This window comes from Vigna umbellata, chromosome 6 (assembly GCF_029865625.1).
Source record: "Vigna umbellata cultivar VRB3 chromosome 6, Vumbellata_1.0, whole genome shotgun sequence".
Lineage (NCBI taxonomy): Eukaryota > Viridiplantae > Streptophyta > Magnoliopsida > Fabales > Fabaceae > Vigna > Vigna umbellata.
The window spans coordinates 2,494,105-2,506,512 of record NC_142170.1 but is presented as its reverse complement, the minus strand read 5'-3'; the positions used below and the strand labels follow the sequence as shown (position 1 = coordinate 2,506,512).

Genomic DNA, 12,408 nt, shown 5'->3' with positions numbered 1-12,408 from the left:
TGTCAGTATGAGGAAGCTACAGAAGGATGGACGGTCGCACAAGAAAGCAGTAAAAAGGTAACAACACACTCATTTCTATCACAGCAAAGAGAACCAACCTCTTTCATCTCTTTGACAACCCATTGGCGAATCGGGCATTTTGCAAACGATAAGAAAATACCCGTCTCTTTCCTTCTATCGAAACAAGACAGTAACAACCGACTCAAAGCTTTAGCACACACTAGTAATTATCCATACGTTGGCTTATTTGGAATTTGCCCTGTTTTGCAATGGAGATAAAACCTCATCCTGAGACTGGCTCTGCACTAAGTTGGAAATACAAGGAAAATGGAGCAAACTAGGCAGTGAATAAGTAACAGTAGTAACAGCTGCGTCCACGTTTTCAAACCAAAACTAAGAAACTAGATATTCAAGTACAAACACGGTCACTACAAATTGCAACAAAACATCAAACATTCAATCCAACACACAACAATACCGAAACCTAAAAGTCTCCCTGATGAAACATGACATACATAATAATGATGATGATAATAAAAAACTTATCATAACAATCAGGAGAATTTAAAAACCTGGAAATTCAACCCCAGATTTTCTTCATTCCACAAGCATACTCCACTGAACCGAACCATTCATTCCGAATCCGAATCCTTCGCTTCCTCGCTGCAGAAATAGACCACACAAGTAGGGTTTCGGAGTCAGCAACTGAAGGAACGAAGTCCGCAATCGGCGGTTCAGCGGCGAGAATCGGAGGAAGCAGAGGACGGCTTATCGGACACGCCGTCGTGCTCCTCTTCACCCTGAATTCGTGCCGGCACGCGGAATCCCGAGAAGCCCCCGGGCGCAAATGCCGAAGAAGGAGATGACTGATACACCAACGCCGCCGCAGCCGCCGGTGACAAGTAGTGATGCCGATGATAATGATCGGCGGCGGCCACGAACGACGGCGCGTCAATCCACGCACGAACGGACGGGGTGTTACTGGACTGAAGGGGTCCCCTCTGAGAAAAATACTGGCCTTGACCATTCCCATTACCATAGCCAAAAACCACCGCCGGCGGCGCAACAGTCGCCGGCCCCGGAAAAGGCGAGGGAGCGTTAACCACGAACCCTCCTCCACCTCCACCACCATGAGTATCATTAGTAGCATTCCCACTGTTGTTCCACGCTCCCATATTATCAAACCCGGCTCCAGCGAAAAGCACGTGCTCGTTTTGGTTATGGTGGAGCATAATCGGGTCCTGCAAGGACTGAAGCGAGAGACGCAAATCCTGGCTGCTCGTCCTCGAAAGCAAATCCGGTGGGTAGCTTTGGAACTGAATCAACGACGACGTCGTTGTGGGAAAGAACGATCTTATAGCGTCGTTATCCAAGGGAAGATAACTCGAACCTCCTCCTCCTCCTCCTCCTCCTCCACCACCATCATCGTTCTCAAGGTTCTCGTTGAACTGGTTCAGAATTTCAGCATCAGGGTTTGTGCTAGTGTTTGTGGTTGAGTTCGGGTTATTAGGGTTTGTTTTGTCTGATTCGTCGTCGTTTAGGTGGTTTGCTGTCGGAAGGGTGGGTTTCCAGGGAGGGAGATGCGCGAGTTGGTCGATGGCGTCCTTGGCTTTGTTGATGAGCCAGTCCACGGCCTTACTGGGCCGGTCGTAGCCCAACCGATCCTGCACGTCGTAGAATTGAATTGCGGTGTGGGCCGATAGCCTCACCCGCCGGTCGCGCGGCCCTTTGGCAGTGCACACTTTGCTGTGGCGATCCTTCCGCCCCGTGGACCGCACAATGTGTCCCCCTTCAACTTCCACTATCTCCCCTCCTCCTCCTCCTCCACCTCCTCTCACCATCCCCTGCCTCCACGACGTCGTTCCTGCATGCTCCACCGAACCAGCAAAAGCCCGTTTCCGTTGCCGCTGTTGAAAGTAACCCCGTTGTTGCTGCTCTGCCGTGGTTGTCGTCTTTGTCTGATGATGATGATGATTCGTTTGAGGATCCAGAGTCAGACAGTTTTGTTTGGTGTTGGCCTGTGTGTCTCCCTCTTGCAGACTTTAACAGAGGATAGCGGGTTTGGCTAGTGAAAGGTGGAGAGTGGAAGCGTGCCATTCAATATTTCGAGTTCCATGCCAGAGTAGATGATGAGAGAGTGTAGAGAAGAGAAGAGAAGTGAATAAGATGTTTGAGAATGAATGTTTAAGATGTAATGTAATGAGCAGTGTTGTTGTACTACATTACACATACCATGACACCACCACCCACCAACCCATCCAAAACTCATTCAATCACCAAAACTCCCTCTCTTCCTCCCTCTTTCTTCCACTTTTCACCCTTCTTTTTTTATTTTATATTCACCATTTTTACTTCCCAGTCACATCCTCAAACCGTTGGTTACATTTCACACACATTTCTACCCACTGTCTCGATGCCCCCCCTTTCCAAGACTACTCCTTTACATCATCCCACCACACCTTTCGAAAGGGACACCCTCTCTCTCTCTTTCTCTCTCCCTCTCTCACTTTATTGCTTAGCTTAAAAGAAACAACATTCTATCGTCTCATTTCCTTCTTCTCCCAACTCAACCCAACCCTTTTTCTTTTCTCTCTGGACTGAGGGTTACTGTTCTACATGGCATCTCAAGGGGCCTCCTTTTTCTTTCTTTTCGGAACAACATCGTTTGTCTTCGTTTTTCCATGCTTGTCCTTTTCCTCCATCAAAACAACCCAAATTACTAACTAACCAACATCCTCTTTCTTTCTTTTTTTTCTTTTTTTTTAACTTATTGCTTCTTACGCATTTCAAAATTATCTACCATCCTTCACCAAATTTCCTTTTCATGCTATTTTAGTTCCTCTAATTTAACGTTCTTTTCTCAACAAAATATTTATTCCTTCACTTTCCATCACTCCGTTATGACAATTTAAAAAGTAGCAACACATTCTCATCACACACGAATAATATGACATCTTTATTCATATTAAGTGTTGTTGTATGACATTATTCTCTGATAATATGCATCACAACGTCACCATGATCTTATCTTTCTGCTCGAATAGATTTGATAATAATGTTTTTAAAATTTTGTATGTTAGAGGTTAAAATTGCGTGCAATTACTTTCTTAAATTATTACTTTAATATTAATATATTTGTATCATACATATATTTAATTTTTAATAAGCATACTAAGGTCGACATAAGTAACAAATCTAAAAAAGATACTACTTTAAAATTGCTCATCTAATTTGAGTAGGATATTTTACACTTATGCCATGTTTACCACAAACAATTTATTATTGAAACATGAAAGAGAATCGAAGAAAGAGAAGGCAAAGAGGGAGAGATGCCCTGAGGTAAGGAAAAAGTACAAACTTTTACCTCTATATATATATATATATATATATATATATATATATATATTTTGAAGAATCAACTTTAACAAAATAAATTTAATTTTCACTCACTTTACAAACTCTCCACTTTTTTCTTGAATTCTTTTTTTTTCCTTTTCACCCTCACCACATAAAGATACGATATAGCAATAGGGTGAAAATAAGATTCTTCACGGTAGTTAAATCTTGATTTTAAATAAATTAGGCAGAACAATTTTCACCATTATTGATGTTTATAATGTGTAATTAAGTGAAAAGACAAAATTAAAGAATGCGCGATCTAATAGTTATGGTATAATATGTTTTTCTAGAATATGAAGAGTTGTAATTACTAGGCTATATAACTGAAACTTCGTGATGAAAGTGGGAGATTTTCAAATGGGTTATTCACACTATATTTAATGATATAGGCTCCATTGTTATAAAGCAGTTATTTTTGTTTGTTTTGCACATAGTTTGTTATAGACCATTTGTACTAGTTATAATCTATCTGATATAAAAAGAGACGTAGAGACATAATTATAAATAACATAACATTTTTTATTTAAGTTGTAGTTATAATATATATAGAAAGTAAATGTAGTAACATTTTTGTAATAAATAAAAGAATTTTTTATACCAGTCTAATTATAACTAATATACAGAGTGAATAAGGTGACATTTTTGTAATAAAAAAACTTTCTATACTAGTTTTAATTATAATTGGTATAAAAATAGTTTCTTTTATATATATATATATATATATATATATATATATATATATATATATATATATATATATATTTATTTATTTATTTATTTATAAACACAAACTACACTCAAACCCTAAATCTTTAGGTAGAACCACACACTTCAGTTGTGAATCCTTTTTTCCCCGGTCAGGCCACCTTCGTTCAACCACGCCACTAGGAGGTCACCATCCCGATGCTGACATCAGTGACTATCTCTTCCAACAGGAGTTCTTCTTCTCACAATAAGGCTCAATTTTTTGTCATTTCTCCTTTGCACTTGCTACCTGATAACGATTGAAAATACCGTTATTTGATACTTAATTTTGATATTAAAAACACACTTTATGACTTAGAAACTAGCTTGAAATCATGCTTTTGGCTTTAGTTATGAGAATAAGAGAGTTGAAGGTGGAATTATTGGTTTTACGCTTGGTTTTCCTTGTTTTAACAAGAACTAGGATGGTTTGGAAGAAGAGTTGAAGTATCAAGGAGCTGAAACTCAGGAAAAGCTGGAATATCATCAGAGAGAAGGACCGTAGGTGGCGCCTGAGGGCCCTTTTGGAGGCCCTCAGTGCTGAAGTCTTGCCTTGGCGCCTGAGCGCCCTTTTTGTGCTGCTGAGCGCCAGTTAGTATCGCAGCTCACGCCTGGGCGCCCTTCCAAGGGCGCTGAGCGGAGATGCTTTCGCAGTCACGCCTGGGCGCCCTAAGTTGGGGTGCTAAGCGCCAGTCTCGTGGGCTTGGACTTTTTTTGTGCTCTATTTCAGGATTTGGACATCCTAGGCTTGGTATCTTTTGACATAAGATGCGTAGAAACACTCTCTTGGAGGCGAATTAGGAGGCAGAAGCTCCTATCTTCAACTTTTAGGGTTTTTCTATCTCATTCTTTTCCAATATTCATCTAGTTTCACCATGTCTATGGTGAACTAAACATCAATTGTTGTTGGGGAAACAATGTAATCCTTTGAAACTCATGTATTGAATTGATTCTTATTTTAAATGCTTTGTTCATTAGTTTTTAGGGTTTTTCCTCTATACTCTATGCTTGCTTTGTTTAACTCATTCATAGCATGATAATTGATTTTGTCGATATGGACACGTGTAGGGAAATCTAGATCTAGGGAATCTCTCCCAAAAACAGTATTGCCTAGACATATGGATATGAGGGTTGGTTGCGTTTAAGCTTTTATGCGTTTATAATGCAGAATTAATAGCTAGGGAGACAAGACATTGTAAACTAGTAATTAAGGATGGGCTTTATTCGTCGAGACATCGGGTTTAAAGTAAATTAGAAAGTGACATTAATATTAATGAAGAAGACGATTTCATAAATACATGAGAGTGGATAAGATAAGTCTAACCCCCAACAACATAATCATTCCATATTTTACAAACCAATCACTTGTGCATTCTAATTGTCAATTGATCAACACTGGCATTCATATTTAATTTCTGCATTTTAAACCAAAAGATTTTGTTCTCAAGTCGTATTTAATCAAGAAATCACATAACTGTTTAGGTTGTGAGTCTCTTGGGAAACAATACTTGGTCTTACCATGTTTATTACTTGATACGATTCGTTACACTTGCCAATGTCTTAACAAGTTTTTGGCGCCGTTGCCGGGGACTCGTGGTTTAACTATTTTATTTGTGTGATTATTGATTAGCTTTGATTTGATTTTTTTTATTTTGTTTTGTTTTGTTTTAAAAGTGCTTTTTAGGGTTTTATTTTCTTGTGTATGCAGGATACAATTAGAATTAGAAGCAAGAAAATCAAGAGAATTATTCCCTTCTCTAGAGACACTTTTACAACCTTCATCACAAAGATCTGACCAGAGAATTGAAGAGATGACTAGTGAAAATAATGGCAGGCACACTTTGGCAGATTACACAACAATAGTTGACCCTCATCATTGTAATAACATTGTAAGGCCGAGGGTCAATGTTGCAAACATGGAAGTAAAGCCTGCGTTGATACAATTGGTGAAGAGCAACCAATTTAATGGATTGTCTCGTGAAAATCCATATGAGCATCTAACAACTTTCAATGAGACTTGCAACATTGTAAAGATCAATGGAGTGTCGGATGATGCTATAAAGCTTAGTTTGTTTCCTTTCTCATTGGGAGGCAATGCTAAGTTATGGTTGAATTCTTTCTCGGAAGATAACTTTACCGAATGGGAAGATGTGGTTCCAAAGTTTTTGAAAAAATACTTTCCACAATCTAAAATCAACAAAGGTAAACATGAAATTTCTTCTTTCAGGCAGGGCATGGAGGAGACGTTAGGTCAAGCGTGGGGTAGATATAAAAGCTTGTTGAGAAAGACGCCCACACATGGCTTTGACGAAGCAACGATAGTCATTCTTTTCCTTGGAGGTCTTGGCTCACAAACCAAATTGATGCTAGATGCCTCAGCTAGAGGTAATATCAAGTGCAAGACTCCAAAGGAAGCTTATGAATTAATTGACAATATGACTACAAATGACAATGAGATGCATAGTGAAAGAGGAGCTTCACCTCAGCAAAAGGGACACAAAAACTCTCTCTAGTGCCACAAGAGATACATAGTGTTTCACTAGTTTAGTGACAGCAGTAACAATTGCAACAACAACTTAATGTATCTGAGAAGATCAGAAAGCTTAACCTTCAAACAATTTATGAAAATGAGCTTATCTTATTATAAAAATACGGAGGCTGCATTCAAAAGTATGGAGATGCAAATTGAGCGATTGATAAAAAAGATGGAGGTTTTTGAGAAGGATGCGAAGGGTAATCTTAGGGAAGAGTGTAAGACCATTGTTACTGGAAGTGGTAGAGTGCTAGAAGAGAAAAAAATAGAGAGAAAAGAGAAAGAAAATATGAGTGAAGAAGAAGAAACTGGGTGGAAAAAAAGAAGGGAAGAAGAAAGTGAGAGAAAAGAAAAAGAGAGAATTGAGGAAGAAAAAAAAGAAAGAAGAGAAAGACGAGAGGAAAAAAAAAACATTTTGAAAAACCCCTTCCTTATCCAAAGACTTATTCAAAGAAGGAGAAAGAAAAACAGTTTGAGCGGTTCATGAAAATTTTTAAGAAACTGGAGATCACCACATCTTTTTCTGAAGCATTGCAACAAATGCCTTCGTATACAAAGTTTTTGAAAGAGTTCCTCACGTAGAAAAGAAAATATATTGAAAAAGAAGCCATTGCAGTGCAAGGAGATTGCACTGCAAGAAGATTGTAGTGCAATCATACAAAAATTATTACATCCTAAATTTAAAGATCCAAGAAGCTTCAAGATTCCATGTACTATAGGAGAGATGTCCCTTAAGGAAAAAGTACAAACTTTTACCTCTCTCTCTCTCTATATATATATATATATATATATATATATATATATATATATATATATATATATAGGGTAATATGTTTTTAGTCCCTAAACTATTGGTCGTTTCTGGTTTTTGTCCCTGTTTCAAAGTAAGGTACAATTTGGTCCTCATTCTTTTCGAAACGTTCGTTTTAGTCCTCGAAAACTAAACACGGTTTAAAAATTTGGTCCTCATTTAGCAACAAATGAGGACTAAAACCAAAATTCCGAGGACTAAAACGAACGTTTCGAAAAGAATGAGGACCAAATTGTACCTTACTTTGAAAGAGTGACGAAAACCAGAAACGGCCAATAGTTTAGGGACTAAAAACATATTTAACCCTATATATATATATATTATATTATATATATATATATATTATATATATATATATATAACATTTTAATTATACGTATAATTTATTATATTAAGATATATAATTAATTATGTGTCGCAATATAATAAATTATAGATGTAATTATAATATATTATCTTCAATTAATATGTGCCAATTTTTTTGTAAAATATTTAATACATAAATATGTAATTTTATAATTTTAAATTATTTAATACCACACAATTTAAAATTATATATATATATATATATATATATATATATATATATATATATATATATATATATATATATATATATATATATAGTCAACACCAGGTCAAACTAGGTTAAAAGGTGTTGGGCCACAATTGGACCAGCATTTAAGTTATTGGATAAAATATCTGATTAAAGATATTCAAAAAGTTGTTTATGAGCAATTGACCGAATTTTAAGGGTTAAGGTAAGTCTGTTTATATTTTATTAGCCTTGTGATAACCTATAAATACAGGGCCAAGGCTAAAAGCCAGGTACGTTCCAGTTACGTTCTATCCACACTAGATAATATTTTATAGGGTTTAATAGGTTCAGAGGTCCTTATATTTGTGGGTTCGTTTCAATTGGGTCCTCCAATTTTGAAAGTGATCAATTTGGTCCCTAATTTAACAAAATTGAGTCAATAATACCCTTTCCGTTAAATGTAATGGACGACGTTAACTTTTTAAACATGTAGCATGTTGAGGCATCCTTTTATTTGCAGGTTGCACAGTTTTATTTGAAGGATGCTTCAACATACCACATGTTTAAAACGTTAATGTCGTCCATTGCATTTAACTGAAAGGGTATTATTGACTCAATTTTGTTAAATTAGGGACCAAATTGATCACTTTCAAAATTGGAGGACCCAATTGAAACGAACCCACAAATATAGGGACCTCCGAACCTATTAAACCTATTTTATAGTGATAATAAAATCACTTTCTTCAAAGCTAAGGCTCCATAACCTACGCCTAACTTGAGCTTCGGAGTGCCTTCATAGGTACCTCCCCCCCTCTGTTGGTGAAAGTGGACGAGCGGTATAAACTGAAGGAGCGCGAATGACTTCCAGAAAGATGAGCGAGCGATATCAATTAAGGAGAAGCGAGCATCCCGGACATCTAGAAGCAGCAAAAATACATCAGCAAGGTCCGTATCTCGGTCTCGAATATCTATACCAAATCAATATATATATATATATAAGAATCAACTTTAACAAAATAAATTTAATTTTCACTCACTTTACAAACTCTCCACTTTTTTCTTCAATTCTTTTCTTTCCTTTTCACCCTTACCACATAAAGATACCACATAAAGATACGATATAGCAATAGGGTGAAAATAAGATTCTTCACGGTAGAAGGTTTACTATATTTCTTATATATTATGATTTGATAGTTAAATTAGATAATAAAAATAACTTATTTCTCATATCTATAAAATTCTTTAGTAGGCAAATCTTCATTTTAAATAAATTAGGAAGAACAATTTTCACCATTATTGATGTTTATAATGTGTAAATAAGTGAAAAGACAAAATTAATGAATGCGCTATCTAATACTTATGGTATAGTATGTTTTTCTAGTATATGAAGAATTGTAATTATTAGGCTATACACTACAAAAATCTTCAATTTTAGTTGGGGTTGTTTTTAACCTTACTGGGAGTTTTAACCCTTGAAAAATACGTTTCCAGGGGTTAAAGGAACCATTGGGAAAACCACCGTCACAAAGTTACCAGCGGTTTTCTGCCAATTTTCCAGGGATTTCTAGAGAACCGCTAGAACTAACCGGGGTTCGCCAGAAGTAGTTGGGTTCGAAAATTTTTCGGGGTTTTATCCAAAACCGCCAGAAATGCATACAAATCTTTTGTTTTGGGTTGAAATTGGAGAATTTCTTAATTCTGATGCATTAGATACCTATGTAGCAGTGTAGTAGTTTATGCTAATAAAATCAAATGAATTAATAAGTAATCTGGAATGCTTCTTTGTAAATTTTGGATAATCTCCTTTTGTTAATGGATCCATAAACTTTCAATGGAACAAATAAATTATCTTATATTCATACTTTATTACTAACTATATATAGCATTATCAATAGTGCAGTAAACATCTAAAGGTATCAGGATGCATTATACTTCTGCTTACTATGAATTTTACCTTTTTTGTTTCTTTTCAACATAGATTTTTCACGCACCTTAGTTCCCACACACCAGAATGAAAGTAAGAACTTTATAGCACACCATTTTAATTGTATAATATCAGTTTTGAGGATAACGATATATAGAGAAGTACTTTACCATCCGAAAGTAGTCTCTCGATCAAGTTTGTTTTCAGAGAGTGGCACACTCAAATTAAAATTCAATGTTATTCCATTTTGAATTCTCTGCACAGTTTTGCTATAAAAAAAATTAAAGACAAAGATGTTCAATACTAAAAATTAAATACAAATATGTCTAAGGTTCTTCTTCTTCATTACATCCATCGTTTGACACACTTCCTTTATCGGATACCTACAATATAACATAATAGTTAGTCGATTATATATTTAAAAAAAGATCATACAAATAAATTTAGCAATTATTACCGATGATGATTGAAATGTAGCAAGCTGTAAAGGCAATTGGCCCGGATAATTTTGCAACAGTAATGATATCACTGCCTCATTTCATTGACTTGTGTTGTCAATGAAGATAACTTTAAAAGATGAAATTATTTAAAAAGTAAGAAAAATGATATCTAAGAAGTTGATCATAAAAAGAACAAACCAAGTAATTGGTAAAATATTCATTAACCTGAGTTTGTAATTCAACATTAGAAGCAGAAGTTGAAGATGATCCACCATGAGAACGAGCATGGACTCCAAAGACTTTAGATGGGCAAGGATCCAAACCTAAACCACGAATGCGTCCACAATGCTCTTTGATTCCTAAAGCATGAGCCAATGAATCTGAATTGGACATTTCTTTTGATTGAGTCGATGATATTCTAGATTCATATGCTTCAATTTTTTCCTACATACAACATTTAATAAAATAGTGAAACCATCTAAATCAGATAAAACAATTCACCCAATTTCATTATCAGTAGATATACAATTATCAATGTACAAACAATTTGATTCTTGTCCAAACAGAAACAACACTAGATTAAAGAGTTGCGATTCTAATTTCCAGAACCAGATTTCAAAGGGCTATTTTTACTACACTATCAGAAGACTTTTACTTCAATTTTCTTTGGTTCAAGTATTTAGTTTATGAACTGATATGATAACAATGGTTTAATAATGAAAGAGTACCAAAATTGTTTATTCCACAGCTATAACATTGTTTTAATCCATCACTTAAATGTGCACGAATTAGAAGAAAAATTGAAGAGAGCAAAAGTTGGTTCGGTTGAGAGAATAAGTGAGACAAAGGTTAGCTTCATCCTTCACGTTTAATACATGAATAAAAGACAAAGGTTTAACTAATTATATTCATCCTTCACTTTTGACCAGTATAATACTTCCTATAACTCACCATAAGCACAAAGTTCTAATAACCACACACTTCCATGCTACAACTTAGGTACATGATAACACACAAGCTAGTTTAGGCTTTGACCATCAATTTCCTATCTTATGTTCATATAAACCATTTATACAGTTCACATAATAACATACATTCGACACTTAACATAGTTTTAGAGTTTAAAGATGAGTTCATGCAATACCAGACATACATCATGAAGTTATCTATACTATTAAACCAATACTCATAAGCATTACTAATCATATTAATTCATTTGCTTCACAGTTGAAACAGACTCAATATTTAAGAATGCAATTTTCAATGGCACAACGTCAATCAATGCGAAACCCAACTCATAATTACATCTATAAATTTCATATTTGCTGCACTAAACTATTATACATCTGTAGCAGGAATAAAACTTACTCCAATTTCTCTTGCCTCATCACTAACAAAAGCTCTATTGGTCTTCTTATGGGTAGCTATCCAGAATTTTCCTCTGATAACTTTGTATCAACACTCTCTTTCCAATGAAAATGGACGAATGCATAGTAAGTATGTCATAAATATAATGAGAAATAGAAAGCTGAAGAATAATAACACTTCACCATTTCTTCCCTTTTCCTTGCAATACTCTCGACCCCCCTGTGTGAGCAAGAGTTTGCTTTGTCCATTTATGCTTATTTTTTTGGGCAATCTCCTGACATTGTCATATAAAAAGTTATTAATTTATAACATAATTTTAAGAAAAAAAAATTTAGGTTTACCTTTGTTCTTTCATCAAGCCGGTAGTCAACAAAAGAATCCCAATGATCTTTATCTATTCCTTTTGGAGTCATAACAATCAATTCATCTCTAGTACGTGTGCCATAATCTCTTTGTTGCCACAATTCTTGTCGAGAATCTCTCTGTTTCGGTTATTTGGGGCTAAGTCACCAAACTCCTCCACAATTTGTCTTCTAGCCGTCCGGTCTCTTTCCAAGCTTTGTTGTCCACTCTTCTGTTCGGGAGGAACCTGTCAAAGATTCTCTGATGCCAAAGTCAGTACAGGAACCGTTCGGCGATTCAATGAAATAG

At 35.7% G+C, this 12,408-nt stretch overlaps 1 pseudogene; it reads right to left on the bottom strand.

Annotated features, from left to right (window-relative positions):
- Positions 1-379: 379 nt before the first annotated feature.
- On the bottom strand, positions 380-2,666 carry LOC148196569 (transcription factor TCP4 pseudogene; annotated as a pseudogene).
- Between the last annotated feature and the right edge of the window lie 9,742 nt (positions 2,667-12,408).